This window comes from Pseudomyrmex gracilis, unplaced genomic scaffold, assembly GCF_002006095.1.
Source record: "Pseudomyrmex gracilis isolate BER0280 unplaced genomic scaffold, ASM200609v1 scaffold_94, whole genome shotgun sequence".
Taxonomy (NCBI): Eukaryota; Metazoa; Arthropoda; class Insecta; order Hymenoptera; family Formicidae; genus Pseudomyrmex; species Pseudomyrmex gracilis.
This window is the reverse complement of record NW_018020678.1, coordinates 371,409-391,782: the sequence shown is the minus strand read 5'-3', so window position 1 is coordinate 391,782 and position 20,374 is coordinate 371,409. Positions and strand designations below refer to the sequence as shown.

General features: G+C 43.0%; 1 protein-coding gene and 1 non-coding gene across 2 annotated transcripts in view; one reads left to right on the top strand and one right to left on the bottom strand.

The window, feature by feature from the left end:
• LOC109855647 (hypoxia-inducible factor 1-alpha-like) overlaps positions 1-20,374 on the top strand; it is a 139,218-nt gene that overhangs the window by 17,814 nt on the left and 101,030 nt on the right. The gene's annotated exons all lie outside the window — the stretch shown is intronic.
• On the bottom strand, positions 3,836-3,907 carry Trnad-guc. Its single transcript has one exon. It is a non-coding gene; the product is annotated as a tRNA-Asp (tRNA).

Here is a 20,374-nt window from a genome sequence, read left to right as displayed (position 1 = left end):
AACCTGCAATAATAAAACTAAAAAAAAAAAAAAATTCAGTAACAATTTATACATCTATTAAAAGACAATAAATACAGATTTGCGGTGCTCGGTCGGTCTCGCGGAACTAGTTACGTAAACGTCCGGACAATGATGAATTGTCTACACGAAAAAATTGCGAATACCTTCCACAGTGATTTTCGTCGATAACCGCGCGGCCGCGGCTTCATTTTTCCCCGGCTAATTTCCGGTTGAGATGTGGGTTACGATGGTGAAGCTCGAGCACATAAGTCTCTCCGATATCAGCAGCTCCTTCTCTCTCTCTTTCTCTCCCTTCTCTCTCTTGGCTATCATCCCTCTTAACTCTGTCTTATGCTATCGCAGGTACGAAAGCGACCAATTCTCGACAGTGAACCAAGTTTTGAAATTTGTGTGTATATCCTCTCTTAAACATTTTATTAATTTGTTGTGCGTATATATATATATATAAATATATATATATATATATATATATATATGTACACTACGTATCTGCAGTGCGATTGAGGGATTTATTAGAATTTTCGAAGCTGTCGTGATATCAGTAGCCCCCGTAGTAGGCTGCTAACTTATTTTCTTATCCCTCGTCAACTCCGTGACGTTTAGCGTTATCAGCGAGGTAAGGATTAAGTTAGTTTTAATTAAATGCATAAATTTCGTGCGCGCTGTGACACGGAGAGGCCGGGAGGCTAAATATTCGAATCGTCCTTCAATTGCGTATTAGCACGCAAAAGTTTTGCAAATTACGCAAAATAATATATGTCTTGTTATTTCTTAAACAACTTAAAATTGCTGCGTGTCATTTGCACATAATACGTTGCTAGGCTACGTCATGTAATGTGAAATATATTACACGATGTGGAGACAAGATTGTGGTCCAATGCATTTTTAAGTGGATATGAATATTTGTCTTATCAGAAAATATTGTATACGTGTATGTAAAATATATTCCAAAATTACAACTTCGATTAGGTTTTGTTTCTGTCGAATATTTGTTTTCCAAAATAAATTAGACGGTTTGTATTTAAAATTAAAAAAAAGAGAGAGAGAGAGAGGAAAAGAGAGAAATAGAATCTGATTTTTTAATCGACTAGCACAACACAAGCGCGCGCTATTATTATTTTTATTTTCATGTGTTGCATCAGTGAACACAACCTGTCACCGCGATGACAGCTAATATATACATCTTCTAAACTATGTAATACACATACGAGAGATGTCAAAAATAACGCATGAAAATCAAACTCAAAAAATAAAAGAAAGAGAGAAGAATGGAAAAACAACACGTGACAAAGAAAAGAGTAAAAAAGAAAATATTATACATATACATATATTATATATAATATATACATATATTATAGATAATATTCTATATCTATATATAATACACATACATACACACACACATATACACATATATATACATACCGTAATCATGTAACCGAGGTCAGTGATCCCGCCCAGGTCGCGCGACCGAGGTCAGTGACCCTCCCCACCAAGGCCGCGCGGCCGAGGTCAGTGACTCCGCGAAGGCCGCGCGGCCGAGGTCAGTGACCCCGCCAAGGTCGCGCGGCGGAGGTCAGTGACATTACTGTAGTATGTATATAATACAATATAAAGTATAATATTATAAATATATAATAAAAATTATATGTATAATATGTATTATTTAATGTTATATATAATATAAATCACGTTACTTTCACGTGTTGTTTTTCCACTCTTTCCTGTCACGTGACTTTAGTTACGTTTTTAATTTTCTCTACATATACGACGAACTGTCTCAAAATCGCTTTTCATTATTTACTCTCTCGATCTTACCGATTCGATTCGACTCGATCAATCAACCAACCAATCGGCAACGCGGAAAAAAGGCAACAATAGATGCGATACATTCGGCTCCAAAACGCGCACTTTGCGGAACACATGGATTTTTTTATATAGAAAATTTACCGCGCTCACTGCGAAAACGATCGATGAGACTTGACCGTAAATCGGACGTCGCCGGGCGATGATGTATCACTTACTGCAGAAAATGTATTTGGACGGCGCGATGCTTTCGACCGATTAAATGACTTATTATCGGACTTATACACTCTTTCTCTCGTATCAGCGGTCGGTGTGCGACACGCGCGATCAACAACCTCGCCGCCGCCGACGCCGCCGCCGGCGTCTTTCATCAATCGCGTCCCATTGCGGGGAACGCGCTTAGGTTAAATGAATAAGGATAAGATCGATGCATTACGGTGCAGAATTCTCGATCACGGGGGTTCCGTGACGTTAAGCACATCTGTATTATTTTATCCGCGCACGTTCCCCGTGACAAGCTTATCGTTAGCACTCTCCATAATTTTAATTTCTCCAAGAAATATTAATTATCGATGGCAAAGCACAAAATAATAATTAACGTATGTATACAAAAAAATTATAAATACAACAATAATAAATACAGCACGTAGAAAATAAACGCACACGTTTATAAATTTTCGTACGTTGAGAGGAATTAAATTCTGTCTCTCTCAGTGGATCACAAATGAAATAGAGATAATAAATGTTTTCACTCTTGCAGATATACGACATACATTACTTTCTTTGCTCTTACAAACTCGTTTTATCTTGTTTCAGGTGAGTCACGATGTTGTGTTTTGCATGAAGGCCGGAACTTGATATCAAATCAGGTAACTTGGTTGATAACACTGTCAAAGAGACAGCTCGATGTCGTTGTGACGTCAACGAGAGGGAAAGGACGAGACAAACAGGACGAGAAAGAGAAAGAAAGAGAGAGAGAAAGAGAGAGAGAGAGTAGGAAAGACGCAAAACGACGAAATACGCGGCCCGTTTACATACATTACGCTTTCAAACTGCTGTTCACGCAGACGAATCACCGTGATAGCCGGCGCGACGTACAGATGAGTCCGCTTAAAACCCCGGTGTGCACCCGTTCGCGCACACAAACGGATCTTGCACACACGTACGTAGACCTAGACGCCGCGTACACACACAAGCACGCGCGCGTATGCACTGGCGTATGTAAAGGATCCACGATTACATTTACAAACAGTTAAGGCCATTAGCGAGCACGCGAAACCTCGGGGTACTAATTTAATCCAGCTCGGTAATTGCGAAAGATTCTAATGGCCTTCGCCTCCTCCTCGCCCGCGTTTCCTTCGCTGTCGACGTCGTCCTCGTTCATCTTGGCGACGCCGAAATTTTCATAATTTTCGTTACCCTGGATTAAAATCGTTCTTTCTCTTTCTCTCTTTCTCTCTCTCGAGTTCTTTATATATTCTTCTCTCTCTCTCTCTCTTTCTCTCTCTCTCTCTCTCGTTCTTCTCCGCGCGTTTTCCTCTTATTGCCACAAGAGGCAAATATTTTTCGCGTGGCAACGAGCAGGGATATGGAAATCGAGTTTCGTTCTCTTTCTCTCTTTCTCGGCAAAAAGGATTTATTTCCGAGCTGGCGCATATTTAACATCTGGCTCGTGTTTCGCGCGTGTCGGTTATGTCGGCGCGCGGGAAATTTACGTCACATTTCTCATTAAATAAACCTCCATGTCAAAGAATATGTAATTGGAAAAAAGTAAAACAAAACTTCTTAAAACATTTTATTGGTGTTATAAATATTTGTTACATTTGCGCGTGAGCATCTTACAACAGTGTGGTATAGCGTTTGAGTGTCGGCGCCTGTCATGCTTATTACCACTTTTTTTTTATTACAAATAAAAATTATTTTTCTGAATATTTGTAACTAATCTATATTGTATAAAATATAAATTCAATTTTATTGAGAAACAAAAAAAAAAAAAAAAAAGAGAAACCTCCCCGGCGGGGAATCGAACCCCGGTCTCCCGCGTGACAGGCGGGGATACTAACCACTATACTACCGAGGATCTCGCATGTGAGGTCTCCTTATTAGTGAGAGATATGAAGTTTGTTGCAAACAGTCTTCGAATAATCATAAAATATAATTGCAAAAGTCGAAATCTTTGACTTTTATGCAAATACAATTATTTTTTTATACATGAAAATTAAAGCAATTTTTAATATACACATAGCTGCTACTATAATCTTTTATATTTGTTTTGAACAATTAAATGGTAAAACTTTTATGAAAATCTTTATATAATTTATATTATAAACAAATGAACAAAAAAGAGAAGAGAATTATAAAAGAATATATCTCTATATAATGCATTTCGGATGGTGGTGTCAAATGGCTACAACTTCCGCTTGCGAGCGGCGTTTCTTGTCAGCGACGCGCCTTTCGTGACGCGAACGCTCGCGGATTAATCACGTTTACAGGGCGCTTTGTAACCGTCCCTTGTGGCGCGCGACAATTCCGGGCGGAAAGACGGCGCGCGAGCCGCGCGATCGTTGAGTTCCCGAGGGACGGGAAAGCCCAGAAAAAGGGACCAAAGCGAATTACTCAGCGCGCAACCGCGCCCATTTGCGGAAGAACGAAGCGGACATGTAATGGCGAATTGGATTACTCCGGTCGGGATGAAGAAAGCGAGCGCGAGAAATTGCTCTTTACCGCGATCCGGTCCGCGCTGAGGATACGAGCGTTTCCTCGCGAGAGGAAACGAGAAGGCCCCGCGATAACGACTCGTGGCGAATCATCTATCTTCTCTAGATTCGTTCTCTTTTTCTCTCTTTAGATAATAATTTCCCATAAAATATTTTGCTTCCGCAAAGTAAAACGCGAAATTTAATGACGAAGATTAAACGGTCGATTTTACGCGCTTATATGACGGCCGTCGTTGTTGCGAATACGCCACGCGAACTGCCACATCCTGTGGATCGATCGCGACAAACAGGAAAACGCACATTATGCTTGCTGTCATTCGCTTCGATTCGTCACTTCCGGGACTATTGGGATTTCTCTCGTCACTCTCTCTTTCTCTCTCTCTCTCTTTTCCGCGGTATGAGAGCGGCAATCATTTTTCTGTTCCTCAAATTACGATCACTCTGCGCGTCTGAGAAAACGTCGTATACCTTATTAATCGCCGAGATACTTATCGGTCGTTAACGAGGGGTGGGGAAGGCACGTTAATTAACCAACGTATGCGACGACGCGTCGCGTTGCCGCACCTGCAGCAGAGCAGGCTTCCTCCAGGTTTGTGTAAACCCGACCCACATTGACAGATTAATAAACGGATACGTTATCTCTCTGTCCTTTGACGGCGACTGTCGCGCGATGAGACCGTAAGATCGAACCCAAATTGGCGCAACCTGCTCGCATAATCAACGATGACAAATATAACTGAGTGGACGAGTGACTATTATTGCTCTTTGCAATTTTGTTTAGCAGCTGTTTATTAAAAAAAAAAAAAAAAAAAAAAAGAAATATATTTGCTTAGTCGATTTCTCCGACTGTACGAGTTTTCTATTTTCACGTTCGCCTTTTTTTTTTTTTTAAATCGTTTTTGCCTCGAAAAACAATTAATCGCCGCGTGCACTTTTTTTACCGGACGTAAAAGTTCTCTAACTGGATAGTCGGACAACGGTAGCGAAAAATATATTTCGATTTACTGTTAGGTAAATTGCATTACTTTGCGCGGCCGCACGTGGAAGACGAAACACGCCTCGTCTTATCTTCTCCGTGTGTTTACAAACACAACGCGTCTGTATTCAGACGCGCGCGCGCGCGCGCGCAATAATTAGGCTTCGGGTTGGATACGCAATGCATGCAGCATTCCGGAAAAAAGCCGGAAAATTGCTAATGAACACACAAAGCGGTAGACATTCCGTTCCTCAACGGGGCGATACAAAAACCTCTTCCGGCATAAATTAAACGTGCCGCGTATGTAAGAATAATTACGCCCGTATAGCCAGCTGATTCTCGTTTAACACGAGTTTAAATTAACACACGATGCGATTAGTCAATGTGAAATACGAAGCGCGTGTGTTTCTCTAATTGTGATACACGCGCACGTTTGTGTTCGCGCTCTCTTTCACAGCGCACGTTGCTTTGAACGTCAACATCTGCGGTAAACATTTGTTAAAAACAACAACATATTTACGGGATCGTTGATGGAAATAATTATTGTGAGTGTCTCTACCGTGTAAGATTTACTGTTGATTTTTATCCGGGCGTCATTTACTTCGTTGCGCACGTACAAACACTTGAAATTATGTTTGTCAAATCTTGTAGCGCATCTCCGGAAGCGCACGTCGCGGCGAATAACAATTCCGGCCGGCTCCTCCCAGCGGGAAAAATGACGACGACGGCGGGATATCGGGAGAGTGGCAGGGGTGCGTTTTCATACAAAATAACGAAAAGCTTCTTCCGGTACCGGGCGACGTAATACGTTGGTCGTACGGTGTGCGAAAGTTTCTCTCCGCCCGGTAGGCGTGGCTGGGTTGCCAGGCTAACCCTACAACGCACATTTGCCGACTGTTTACGTACCCGATGTGAAAGCGTCGCGAAATGCAAGTCCCGCCCAACGGCCTGGTGGTGGTGGCGGTCTGTGCCGTGGGGACGATAACAAAAATACTTTTTTTTTTGTTGTTTTTCCGCTAAGACGACGCAGCGCGAAAGCCCGACAGTCGTCTGACGCTTTTAGCGGCGGAAGTTAGCTGGCGTTATCGGAAGCTTGTCACGAAGGATAAATTTTAACGCAAAGTGGCCCACAAAGGTGAGAACTTTCAAAAAGAGAGAAAGATCTACTTTTCTCTAAGAGGTTTTGTACAAGAAAATACACAAATGTAATATAATTCACATAATTGGGAGACAAATGATAATATTGCATCGAAGAAACAATATTTAATTAATCTGGTGATAATTTGTGCAATAGATCTCTTATATTTTATAAAACGTAAATTAGATTTTTGATCGGAATTTTAATCTTTTGGGGGGAAAAAGAGACGAAAATGGCGACGAGATTGTCTCTTTCGGGAAAATCGACGGAGGGGGGGAGAAGAGCGAGCAGTCAGAGAGGGTGGAGGGCGTATGCACTGAAACTGGGTTCAATTATACTGTTAATTACGCTAATTAGGAATGTGCAATTATCAGCAGGCTGTACGTAATGGCACAGCTTATCTGTGTGAGTGTGTGTGTGTGTGTTTGCTGGCGAGTATAATAGTCCGGTCGTGCCAGTCCAGTGTCTACGTTATTATTTTCTGTGTATGGTCGTGCATAGCTGCTTGTGTGAACGTGTAGCATGATGCAACACAAGTAAACACTCGCTCGTGCGTTTGCTTGTGTACGTGCCGCTTATTACGTGAGTTAAAATGTGCCGCGCGTTGATAAAGCGTTTTAAATGCAATCATTAATTTCGCGTTCCTATTACCGCAATTAGAATTTGCATTTTATAAATATGCAATGTTTCTCGTCGTGGCACCAACTTCCCTTCTCCCCGTTTTTCTATTCTAATCCCCTCCCTAATGTCCTCATCTCGCTCGCCACAGTGTCTCTTGCAGCAAAAAATCTGTGTATCTTAAAAAAAAGATATTTTTTTCCGATTTATATTTTACTAATTAATTTTTCTTGGGATGCAACTCGTTGGTTTTGGGAAACAATAATTTTGTTGCTCAGGAAAAACAAATATAAAAAATTAATTTTATAATTTGACTGTGTTACAATTATATGATGTGAATATTGTTAATTTGAGTACCCACTGAAGAAGACTCAATATATAGTCGAAACGTTTGGGACAAAACCGCTTTGAGTATTATTTACCCGCAAAACATCCTGCAATCCGTTCAGTTACGCCTACGTTACTACATGCATATAAAAAATTAATGTTTGTCAAAAGTTTAGATATTTTTTTTAACGAAGTGAACGAGTTATTATTGAAAAAAAATTTAAAGATACATAATTATCATATTATATTATATTTTTATTTCGTTATCCGTGCAAACATAAAAATTACGACGATTTTTATACGTGACTACTTTACGAGCACCCGGTAGGAAGGCACGAGCACTGACCGGCAGCTCCCGACCGCGGAGCCTACGAATTAGCGATTCTAAGTATTTCAAGACGCGCGTCGTCAAGTGTATGACGAGTACTCGTTGTCCAATTTCGAGAAATCTTTGATCTCACCGCGAAGCGTACGGATCTGTACGACGACCCTTCGTGTTATTTTTATCACGCGGCTGGATAAATTTTTATTATTTGACGCGCGGGGTGTTAACTTCGTCTCGCAAATCGAGAAGACGTCACGAAACGTGTTCAATAAATTTTTACGCGAGAAGATTATCCAAATTGTCACTGCGATTTTCCGAAAGAGAAACCGTTCTAATTATCGTTTCCATATTGACGTTGCGATATAGCGCGTTATGCGCCCGCACGCACGCCGAACGATCACGGCAACAGATCGTTTCCATTATTCAGACACACACACACACACACACACATCGTCGTGACAGCAAACCATACGCACAAATCGATGCCGACCGCGCGCGATGACTCCTCCGCTATGTAATCGCGAGAAATGTGTAGAATCGTTGGATCGCATAGCGTGAGCGCGTGCGCGCGGAAGATCGATGCAATCGCATCGACGTCTCGGGCCCGCATTCCCGCATTTAGCGCTGCAAACGATGTTTCTAATTTTACTGGCGTGACCGAGAAGAAAATTTCCGATTCCTGACGATCGACATTACATTAATATCTTCTGCTCGAGAGAGAGAAAGAAAATACACACACACACACATACGCGGTCTAAACGAAACTAAAGGAGCAAGAACAACCGTGAGAGATCTCGCGCTGTAAGAAGAATCTTTTCTCTTTGCCCTCTGTTCTCGACTGCTGCTTCAATCTCCGCTTAATAATTGTTTTTTTTTGCACTCGTGTTTACGATGACCGACCAATGATACGCATTACAAGTCGCGCCGATTGCGCGTCTACTCTTTCGACGCGTTGAAATTTTCAGTCTCTCGCGTTTTAAAAAAAAACGCGTAGTTTTACTTTGTTATTAAAGTATAAACAAATACAATAAATTTCACACTCCGTGTGAATGGCATATTTAAATATATTTTTATAGAACTCTTCTCTATAGAACCCGAGTCGAAATTTAGCGTCTACATTGAACCTCAATTCCTCTTTTTTTATGTAGGAGTAAGAGAGAAAGTAGATCCTACTTTGACGCTGCCATACGTCCGAAATTTCCTTTTTTTCTGCTAAAGTTTTAAAGTAGGATTTAATTCTCAGATCGGACTGCGCATTGCAGGCTCTGATAAGCTCAAAATAGGTTCTGATAGGCTCAAAGTAGGAGTAAGAAAAAAAAGTAGATGCTACTTTGACGCTGCTATACGTCCGAAATTTCCTTTTTTCAAAAATTGAGGTTCAATGTAGACGCTAAATTTCGACTCGGGAATACCGCGCGTATCGTGATCAAATAACATTTGGCGAAAAACAGACGTTTTTATACGCAATTACACGTTTGTAAAAAAAAAACGTGTCGATAAAATAAGGAAGCATTTCAATTTGTTTCACACATGTGTGTTACCCGAGCTCGAAAACCGATGACGTACAATTTCCAGATCGATAATATCGATTCGTCGCGGGTCATTTTCTGGGTTTTAATTATACCTGGGGGTTAGCCGAGGGGGGTTAACCCCATTAAAGTTCGCGATGCTATAAGATGCTACCGTAATCTTTCTTTCGTTTCGTTCGTTCTCCGAACAGATCCTGTTACGATCCGTTTACATTAAACATTTCCGACTTTATGGCCCGACCGATGATGTTCCAAAGTACGAAAAGTAAGAACTTGGAGATCCGCTCGTATTTCAAATCTCGTATTCGACAAATTTCTTAATCAAAAATAATTGTGTGCGTGCAAAAGTTTGATTGGTGTTACTCTCGAAGCGGAGGCCGTTGTATATTGGCTCAACAATGCAATTTTCGAGATGGAAGAGATAAAGGGTTAAGAAATCGACGGTTAGTTTTGCGCGACCGCAACGAGCCGGTAACGCGCGCATTTGCGAGAAGTTAACAGCTTCATAGAAAGGTACCAGCCACCCGTTCGCTCGATTTCTGACTGTTCCGCGTTTACTGCGTTCTTGAGGAAGAGATGAGGAAGAGAGAGAGAGAGAGAGCAGCACGAGAGATAAGGAAGAATAAAAGAGAGAAGAGAAAAAGAGAGAGAGAGAGAGAGGGAGGGAGAAAGAAAGAGAGCGAGAGAAGAAGGACGAAATCCCATTCTGCTCGAAAGCTGGAAGAATAAGAGATAATCGGTGAGGGAACGGCAGTTAATTTTACGAGAGCCGATGATTCCACAGCGAAGTGACTACGTAGAAACTACTTCTTACCCGTTTATAAGCGCACTTAAATCGCGGTTTTGCCGCTATTCCGCAGCTTCGTGTTTACCTTTCCGGCTGTCGATGGCAATCGCCGAACGAGAACATCTCCGTTTCTCTGATTACGACTGGCCGGGTCAATGACGAAGTTTCGAGGAAATCTCTCTCTCCGCGCCTTAATCGTCGGCTCTCCCGCAACGAACTCTCGTTGCCCGATTCTCTCATTCCCGAGCGAGAAACTTTTCAAACGCGCGGCGCACTTGATCGTCTTGTTTTTTTTTTTTTTTTTTTTTGGTTCTGTCCCGCGTTCGTTCAAAGATTCGGTGAGGTAGATCGTAAAAAATTCATTCGACGATTAATGTTTATTGTTTGAATAATCAAATTAGCAGAACGTATTCGTTCTAGTTTTTTGTAACAAAAAAAAAGAAGAGAATAACGAGTTGCCATTTTTCCGTTGTGAATAATATATATTTCAAGCGAGTCGAGTACTTACGGCTTCGGCTTTTATCGTGAGTTTTAATTATTCCTGGGCTTTAATGACACCACGATCGCGCGTTTTAAATACATTTTCGAAAGCTGACGGGGGGAAAAAAGACGAGAGCGCGAAGGGAAGAAACGACTGGCGCGATTCTTTCAGAGAATCGGAGGCCACCGCTCAGATAATATGCTAATTTCTTGACAGGTAAGTAAAGCACGCAGGGGAGATCAGACCGTGCTAACCTCACAATTCTGTCGAATCGGTAATGATTATGGTCGTTAATGGCCGACGTATTTCATGGCCGACCGATCATCCTTCTACCGCGCGCACACACGATTGTCTTTTATATTCATCTTGCGCCAACTAAGGACGCTCGTTCGTGTTTTTTTTTTTTTTGTTTTACGCAATTTCGTTGTTCTTCAATGAGAGGAAAAACGTGGCGAGAACAGAGAGATTTTCTTCGTGAAAACGAGATCGCGAGAGAAATTAAATTCGATTTTCTTCGTCGCGAAGTTAAACGGAGTCGATATTAAGGTCGCGGCAATTATCGTTATTTTGTAAGAGAAACACGGGTGGAAAATAATGAATGTACTCTCTTACATGCAATATTATTGCAAAAAACTGATCTCGTAGCGCGAAACGTGATTTCTCGCCTTGCGCGGGGATCGACCCGCGCAGTCTTAATAACTTTTTAGCACGAGGGAGAAGGGAAGGGGCAATATACTTATATCTCTCTCGAATGAGAAGTGCGACTTAAACGCTCCACCCCATATGTACGTCAGAGGCCACCCCGTAGCAACATCTGGATCCGCGTCGTTCCGCGCGCGAGAGAAGCTTCTTCTTCTCTTTCTCTCTCGGCTGCGCGACTACTCTCCGCGCTTTGCTCTCACTCGCTCACAAATGAATCCACGTGTGCGCGGTTACCGATATATGCAACAATTATTATTATATCATCCCGGGAGGTGTCGGGAGGTCAAGCGTGCCACGACTACGTATAGGCATAATATCGGGCCTATTGAACGCGCTCGCCACGTTCTTCTCCGCCCCACGTGTACGGCCCCGCGATACGTAATTATCCCGGCGGGCCGCTGCCTCTCTCGCCGCGATATTTATGGGATCGAGAGCGCGAGATCGAAATCGAAACGTGCCCGATCGTGCCAGTTCCATCTGCCGCTCCGATCTGTCCTCCCAGAAACGCGCGGCGTATCTACGAAATCGGATTCGCCGCTGCTTCTTCTGATCATCTGATACTCGTAAGTATTAAAATCGAGATCACATCTTGTTCCGCATTCACGCATACATATACTGAATCGTTCGGAAAGTAATTTCGTTTATGTTCGAGAAAATAAACGACCATTTTTTTTATAGTATACAAATATTTTATTTTATTTAAAAAATTTTTTATAAGAATAAACCTTGAAATATTAGCTGTCAAAATATATAACGACAATATGATTTAGAATGAGAAGTTGGCTGGTTAAAAATACAACTGACGACATTGGTGGAAAAAAAAACAAAAATTAATTTCCAAACGACTCAATATATGCGCGTTATTATTATAATACATATAAAAAAAAAGATCCATAAAATTAACGTGCGATGTTAATTTTTTCTGTCGTGCTTGAAAAAGTTATTGTAAAATTAAGAGATTAAGTAGGCGCGGTTTTTTCTATTTTTAAATTGAAAAGAAAGAACAATATCAACAGTACGTGTGAAAGATAATAGCGTAAAATAAGATGTAGCTGATGATAAATCAGATACTCGGGAGGTTTCTCTCCGATACTCTTCATTACGACCTCTCTCAATCGAGATACGATCTCATGACCCATTTCCCATTTCCGTTCATCCCCTCCGCCGAGATTGCAATTATTGCGAGGCGAGAGATCCGCGGCTCGCAGAAAAAGAGAGTTAAAGAAATTGAATGTCGGGAAGGTGCGCCGAAGTCATCCACCCCCGTAACGCATCGTCCCGTCTTCTTCTTCTTCCTAGATGCCGGTTGCGATTCAACTACTTGACCACTGGCTGGCTCATTCCGAGCTCCCCGCGTTTTCCCACGGTAAACCAACTAATAAAATCCGTTTTTTATCAATGGCGCATTATCGGGACCTCGGATGTTTATGGCAAAAAAACCTCGTCGATCTTGCCCCCGAATGGAAGGCTCGAACAATAAAAAGTCCGTTCTTTTCTATCGATTGAAGTCTCCGAATTCACGAAATAAATGATTCTGTTCGATAATTATTTATTGATCTAATGTAAAAAAATACAAAAGTATTTTTTTAACGTGACAAACGTTCGAACGAATCTGACGAAAAATTGCAACGCGGAAATTTTACGTGGCAGATGCAATCGCGTTGTTATTGTTCCGCTGTAGTGAATCACGTGTGTGTGTGTGTGTGTAATGTAAAAGTCGTCACTAACCTATTGACCGAAAACCGAATACCGATGCATCACGCGATACGCTCACGGTAAAGGCCTTGAACCGATCAGACGAAGAAAACACGCGCACGCACTTTTAACGAAGGACAACGGTGCGTTGGATCGCATGCGTTCTCGTCGTGAAACAAAGGTGCGCGGGTGTTCATTCAGTTGTTGCGGCTCGAGCGCGCGGAAACAAACGAACGATCGCGTATACAACGTGAGATAACCGCGCGATCATTATCACGTCTCGGTACACTTTTAATTTACAAAATAAAAAGTATAAAAAAACACAATTTAAACAACAGGATGTACAGTTGTATAAAAAATTTAATTTGTTTAACGCGCGCGCGCGAAAAGACACGTTGCGCGTTTCTCTGCGGGTTATACGAGATATCGCGGACGGGAAGGGATCTCATAGAAAAACGTACGTGGGTTGCAACGAGTACGTACGTAGACGGTCACTTTTGCGGCTTATTCATCGCGCATCGTGAAAGAAAACGCGCGGCGAACATGTATGTAAGTGTATTGAAGCGTAAACGCCATTTACGGAACGGAAAATTACGGTTTGCTAACACACGCTAACGTGATAAATGTGGAGAGAGAATAATATAGCGTAACGTACGCACGCACGCACGAATCTCTTCGATTTTGTTCTATGTTTATCCGCGTCTTTCTCGGTGAATACGAATAATTAAAATTTATGTTATAATATCTCGAAAGTTGTGTGAGGGGGAGAGAGTTGCCCGCTCGCGAGAAATTTATTTTCTTGAGAAAACAGGGGGGCTATTTGTAAATATTAAAAATAATATTTATTACACACTTAACATTATGATAACTCTCGTATTAATTTTCAATGTGTTGAACACAATCGGGTGAGAAACGATCCAGAGGGATTATGTAAATTAATTTCAACGTCGATTATTTTACAAATCTTCTTCGTCGTTCGCGGTCTGTTTTACCTAAAGTTCCCGACCGTCAGTACGGCGCGCGGTCGAATTCTACCTGCCCCGATACCACCGATAACTAATCGGCCATCGAGAAGTGTAGGTCGATGCAGACACGCGAGGCGCATCCCGCGTGCGCGAGGACCTTGAAAACCGACCGGATAAAGAGACGCACGCACACAGCTCATCCATCGCACAGCGCTCTCTCGCATGTCTCTTGCGGGAGAGAGGGATCGGATAAATTTTTACTCGGGTCGTCAATGTGCCACCCGAGTGGTTGCGCCGCGCTTCGCTACTTTAGACACACCTCATCGTCGGCGGTTCATTCACCGCCGCGGATGATAGCGTGCCATCGCGCGTTCTCTCTCTCTCTCTGTGTCGGTCAGGTCAGGTTTTTAACGGTCACGTGATCACGTCATCGTGCGTGCACCATCCCGCGGGAATGGACCACGCGAAAGCTACAACGTCGAACGTCACGAAGACGCGCTTCTTCTTTTCCGACGGCCTCCTCTTCTTCTCTCGCGGGTTTACGTTTCTTCTTGCCGACACAACAAACATCTTCTTCTCGGAATCGCGAAGAAATAACTGCGGAAAGAATCGCGTCGGGTCTCTCGACTTTTTACGAGTCACATTACTGACGATTAGTAATTGATATCAAAAACGAGTAAACCTGCGAGTTTCTTAGTTTTATATCCGCGAGCGTGCGTGCTCGTAACAGCATTAGTCGCGATACGTAATTATGAAAACGGAGCAGAATTTAATATCGAAAAAAGGAAAAAAAGAGACAGAGAGAGAAAAATTCTGATACATATATAGATATATATATCTTCGCCTTTCTCTCCGCGACACATTACGCTCAGCTGGAAATCACTCAAGGTGAGCAGGTGCTCTCACTTTCGACTGCAAGTGCAGAAAGGGTATCGTTTTAACGGCCGATCATTAATTTCGGTCTTTAAGTGGTAACGATCGAGCGTAATAACAATGGCACTAAAGACGAGCATCTCGGTCGGACTTAATTACAGATTGAAAATGTTTCTCGCCCCGCGTTCACGCTGAGTAAAATGTATCATTCGCTAATGTTAATTCTCTCCGATCGTCTCGTTGAGAGACTATCGCTCGATTATCGTAAACAAGCGAGCTCGTTCGAGTCGTGCGCGCGGGGCAACGCGCTATCGGGGATATCGTTTGAAATTAAACGATATATAATATATATATGCGTATATAACTAAGCCGTATTTAATTACATAAGCCGTACGTTTATTCAATATCGTAATTAATACAAGAGAGACCAAAAGAGACATCTATTTAATTAACTCGCTCGTAAAAAGAACATACATTACTTTCGCAGAGACTGCGAGAATCGGCAAGATTTTCCGAAGCGAGATCTTATACGCGCTCTGGTTCGATTAACATCGCGGCTCGAAATTACGGCCGCAACTCTTCCGAACGAAAAAAAAAGCCGGAGGAGGAAACGGGATCTCATTATCGACGCGTTCGTTTAACGTTCTCGGCATTAAGGGAGTAAATTAAACAAATAAGGAGGGGATATATAATATTTTTTGCGGAGAATCTCGAAGGGCTCGCGAGAGAGGTTGTTTCGCCGCGGGCGCATCCACCGACAACAAGTCATATTGTAAATAATCTCGTTCGCGTAAGTACGAAAACGTACGCGGCCGGCGTATTATACCGTTAAGGTATAAGAGAGCCGCGTGCTCCGATAATCGAAGAATTAGTCGTCGCACCTGCTCGGTGCGCGCGCTGCGGATGAGCCGCGCGATGCACAACATACGCGGCGTTATGCGCGCTCCCCGCCCCGATCGAAGAGGCCTCGGGAAGATGGAATTACGATGTGTGTGCCTGCGCCTTCGAGACTCCGGGAGTAATTTAGATACGAAAGCGCGAGCGAGAGGTCTCTCTCATCAGGCGCGGGGGGAGAAATGCGAACGACTCTTGTTCGCGATAACCAAACACGCAATTATCCGCCGGCCACCTCGCGATCGGGATACGGCCGCGTTCGGGTATTTTTTTTTTTTTTTTTTTTTTTTTGTTTATGTATGACCGAGCGATCGGAATGCCGCAATTACACAGCGAGCGTCCGCGAATAAGCTCTCCCGGTCTTTTTAACAATGTGTTTCGATAGAGTGTTTCGTAATCGGCGCGAAATATACATTTTAATCTTGAAGTAAATTTGAACATATTTTTGAAGAATCTCGAGAACGCGCGCGGTAGAACATGCGGTAGAGAATTGCCGATATGTAGTAATTAGATAAGCCGGGTTTGTTATAATATCAATATTTATATATATATACGCAATCGGATATATTATTGCGGATTTTACGATAGTGGACTTTATCTGTTTATTTACACCCGCGTATCTTCGAATCTCCGATATCACTGGAGTAACTGTAATTTTAAACAAGTTTCTCTTTCGTGCGCGTACGAGATATAGATGTGTGATACTATTAACTCGGGCGTGATAGCACACACACACACACACACAGCGTGTTTTTTCACCTCACATAAAGCACCGGTATGTGTGAATATACAATATGTATTATTTGAGTAATTATACGCCGCAAGTAATTACGCGCAATTAACCTATATATATATATATACCACGGTGCTATAATTATTTGTTTTGGAATTTCGAAATACTTGACTTTTGCGTTAACACGCACACATGAGAGAAAAAAGATATATTCTACCATTATTTTCTGCGGTCCAATTTGATCTCTAAATAACACACACACACACACACTCGTGCTCTACTGTGTGTCAACAAATCGAACTTGTCATTTAGGACAAGGCGCTTGCGCGACCGAAAAAGAGAACGAACGTTTATTCGTTAATTACATTTTAATCGTTAACTTTGTTTCTTTTTATTTTCATCGGGAGTATTTTTTTCCGGTTTGAACTCTCGTTCAACCCTCGGGATCGGCAACATTTCTCGGTCTTCTGCTAAACCGTGAGCCCGAGAGCGTTACATAAGCAGCCGGAGCAGCTATAGATCGGAATCTCAAACTCGATATCGAATCCGCAAACGTCGCCGATGCATCCCGCAAAAACTAACGCGAGATACATCGGGCCGTGTAAGCCGGGATACCAGTGAACTATTGGATTATTCGACGCGTACGAGTGTGGAAGAGCTGCGGTTAGCGGGCATCAGTCTGAGTTTGTTGGATTCGGGATCAGAGTAATCTTGTTTGTCATCCCCCCAATCCCGGCCTATCCACGCTGACCTGGGACGGGCAAACCACGCCCTAACGCGCGATTGTTGTCCAAAATGTGTGTTTCGAAAAAATTGCGCGATCGCGATCAAACTCAACGGCGAAAAGTCCCGGAGACTCGAACGCGTTTCATCGAAACAGACGTCTGGCGAGAAAACGTATTGACAAGAGCGTTTCACGTAAATTAATTCAAACGGTTTATTTATTTCGGCGCGTTTCGTCGTCAAAAAAACGATCGGAAAACAACTAGAGAACTTTCGACACGTAGTTTCGTCGAAAGGTACTAATTCTGTTTGGTTCAAGTTCCGTTCATTCATTCAGTCGGGTTGCCTCTCGCGTGTTTTGCGAGGATTTTGAACTGACATTTGCGGAATGTTGGGCACCCTAGGTGACATTCGAGGCGTATAATCTAATTACATTGTTCTAGGGTGACTGTTGTTCTCGGTTGCCACAATCCGCTCGTTTTTTTCAGCCGGGATTAGCTTATAAGACAGACGGTGGTGATGTTTTAGAATTCAGCGAATCACAAAAGACATCAGACAAAAGTTTTCGACATTTGTCAATTTATTTATGAATAAAAACTGACGGTAATTATTGCCGACGTAAATTATCCGACGTCTTGATCGGCACGTCATTTATTTATCGATACGTGCTCTGTAGTATACAACTTGTATACACACGTGCGTGCTTATTGCGCGACGCGTTCGTGCGATTTCGTTCGAGTTCCCAAGCTCGGATTTCTCGTCCGCGTTTGAAGGGCGAATCTTATTTTTTTTTTTTTTTTCAGTATAATTTTTCTCGAGACTGTTTTACAAAGACAACAAAAACAATTGACGCACACATCTCCAATCCGTCGACTAGAACGTTGAAAATAAACGAGCGACGTTTCCGAAAGCGTCGAGACGAGTTTATACGCGACAGACTTGATTATTGCGTCCGGAAATATGACAAGTGTATCGCTCGATTGCTCGCTACCGCAAGCAGTCGCTCGAATTCGCGTCAATCGACTCCTTTTGTTCTCATTAACGGATGGAAAACGACACCGAATCCGAATTCTAGGGCGCTATTGTATGTAAACTCACACGCAGCCGTATGTTTACCGAAGTTCTTCTTACTTTAGGCAGATTAGGTTGCACCCCCTTTAACTGTGGTTTACATTTCAATCAATGCACCTGCCCGCGTATAAAAAAACTCCTGAAGCGCGCACTTGGTCCGCGCAGTTTATTCGCGTCCTTGCTCCGGCGAGGAGCTCCAGTTTGTTCAACGTCACGTCGCGCGGTTACGTCGACCCGTCGCCTGTTTTTGTTTTTATTTATTTATTATTTTTTTTTTTTTTGATGTCCTCCTGTGACGACACACCTGTCCATTTTCGAGACACCACCGCCGCGGTGTCTCCGTTTCGTCCGTCCAATTTGAAGAGAACAGGTAAAACGTTCAATTTTGTGAACACGTGTAAACTCTCTCGAAGACTCGAGAGGTTTGTTTGTTGTGTCGCTTTGCGAGCTTGAAACGCAACGATATCTTACAGTCGTGTGGAAATAGAAAATATATACACAAGCGAGAGAATTCGAATCGCGAGCGACTCGTCGACTCGCTTATCGCGGCAGTAACAACAAACAACAGACGTCACGACGTTAAGGGGAAGGGAGAAGTGTGTCCTGTTGCTTTCTGCCAAATACCTAAGAGAACGAAATCAGATAACTCGGGGCCACAAGTGCGAAGCCATTTCAAGTATTTGGCTCAATCGCACTTTTCGAGCGACTCGTCGCTCGCTCTCGTTGCTGCGTCTCGCGTGTCAACGTCTTCGCGCGATCGGTTACCGTCGCGTATAATTGTTGTTTAGTAGTGTGTAGTATATCTACCGTGTGTGCGAAATAAATTGTTGCGTCGCGTCAACAACAATTCAATATTCCGCAAGGTCAAAGTTTCCGACGAAAATTTTCTTTCTCAACGTTCGCGTTCTCTTTTTCCCTCGTTATTCGCGTTTTCTCGTGCGCGCGAAACGAAAGTGCTGCGAACACGGAGGTGCATCCGAGGTGTGAAGTGCAGACTGCGAATTTCGTGTCCGTCCGGATTCTGAAGAGAACGAGGAGGAGAAGAAGGGATCCGCGTCACGATGGGAAGAGAGATACACACGGGAGAGGAAAAAAAACAGACGAGAAAGCGACCGGGAGTCGGAGCGAGAGAGGAGACACACACTCCTCTTTTGCCTCGGGAGCGAACTGGGAGGATACAAGGTCCTGGTATGTGGTGATATCGACTCATTACCATGCCCGGCGCAGGGAGCAGGACGCGACTTGCATCCATTAGGATAATTGCTCCTCTAAGTCTCCGGAGTGTGTTCCTTACCTCCGCCCTTTTGCTGATTGGTTTACGCGCATGTAGCCCGCGATTATTCATCGATCGCCGCCGTTCGGTAAAACCCGCTTATCAACGCGCCAACCTTCTTGTGGTTCGCGAATACGCAGGTGTCGATGAAGGTGCAGAGTAAACCCCAAATGCTTTTTTTCGTACGTGTCGTTTAACATTTGATTTTTTTTTTCTACTTGTCGAAATTGTGCGCAGAAATCGCTCGTTTTTTTGGCGATTTTTCATCTCGGTAAGTCGCTCGTTGTCGCGCGGACACATAAAATTGAAAAATCAAGTGTCAATATTGTTTTGACTTTGTTATCTTTCTTCGCTCGACGAGATAAATTCCGCGTCGGACGGCTCTTCCGGTGGGCGGAAGGGAAGGGGAAAAAAAAAAAGGAACGCGTAGCACGGCGCAGAAATGATTCCATTAGATAATTAATTTCGCCCTTAATGAGGCCGCGGGGAACGCTGTATGTTAATGCGACACGTAGAGATATTTACATCTACGGGAGTCACCGTGGGCACTTTCGATCGTTGTTTCACTTATACCCACGCACATTGATAGGACCGCCGCCCTTCCTGTCCGGGTTCGACAACAGAGTAGGAATGTCCGAAATGTATCTCATTCTGTCTTGACACCTGCGAATTCCAGTCGGCTCTCGATACAAGCGGTCGTCTCATTTATTTCGAGGTTTT